This window comes from Lipotes vexillifer, unplaced genomic scaffold, assembly GCF_000442215.2.
Source record: "Lipotes vexillifer unplaced genomic scaffold, Lipotes_vexillifer_v1.1 scaffold584, whole genome shotgun sequence".
NCBI classification, from domain to species: domain Eukaryota; kingdom Metazoa; phylum Chordata; class Mammalia; order Artiodactyla; family Lipotidae; genus Lipotes; species Lipotes vexillifer.
Window position 1 is genome coordinate 1,466,341 of NW_006783036.1, and position 691 is coordinate 1,467,031.

General features: G+C 43.7%; 1 protein-coding gene across 3 annotated transcripts in view; it reads right to left on the reverse strand.

Moving 5' to 3' along the window:
- Window positions 1–691, reverse strand: part of MARK3 (microtubule affinity regulating kinase 3) — a 105,321-nt gene that overhangs the window by 95,210 nt on the left and 9,420 nt on the right. The window lies entirely within an intron of this gene.

Genomic DNA, 691 nt, shown 5'->3' on the forward strand with positions numbered 1-691 from the left:
CAAAAAAAAAAAAAAAGAATCCACCTGCCAATGCAGGGGACACGGGTTTGAGCCCTGGTCCGGGAAGATCCCACATGCTGCGGAGCAACTAAGCCTGTGTGCCACAACTACTGAGCCTGCGCTCTAGAGCTCATGAGCCACAACTACTGAAGCCCATGCACCTAGAGCCCGGGCTCTGCAACAAGAGAAGCCACCGCAATGAGAAGCCCGCGCCCCGCAACGAAGAGTAGCCCCTGCTCGCCACAACTAGAGGAAAGCCCGCGTGAAGCAATGAAGACCCAACGCAGCCAAAAATAAAATAAAAAATAACATAAGTTTAAAAAAAACATGAAAATAGGTTAATTTTGATAGTAGTTTATTTAACCCAATATATTCCCAAATGTTTCAACACACAATATAAAAAGAGTAAGATTTACATTCCTTTTTTCATACTCTCTTTGAAATCTAGTACATATTTTATACTCACAAGACATCTTAATTCAGACTAGCCACATTTCAAGTGCTCAGTAGCCACATGTGCTGGACAATGCAGCTCTAAGCACTCAGAGGGTATGATCACATTTGGGCGGGATGAAGGAAAAAAAGGGATGGAGACTTTGATGGACAAGTAGTAGAGTTCTAATGAAAGATGAAGGCCATTTCAAGCCAGGCACCAGCACAAGGAAAGCTTAAAAAGCTTGGTGATTGGCGG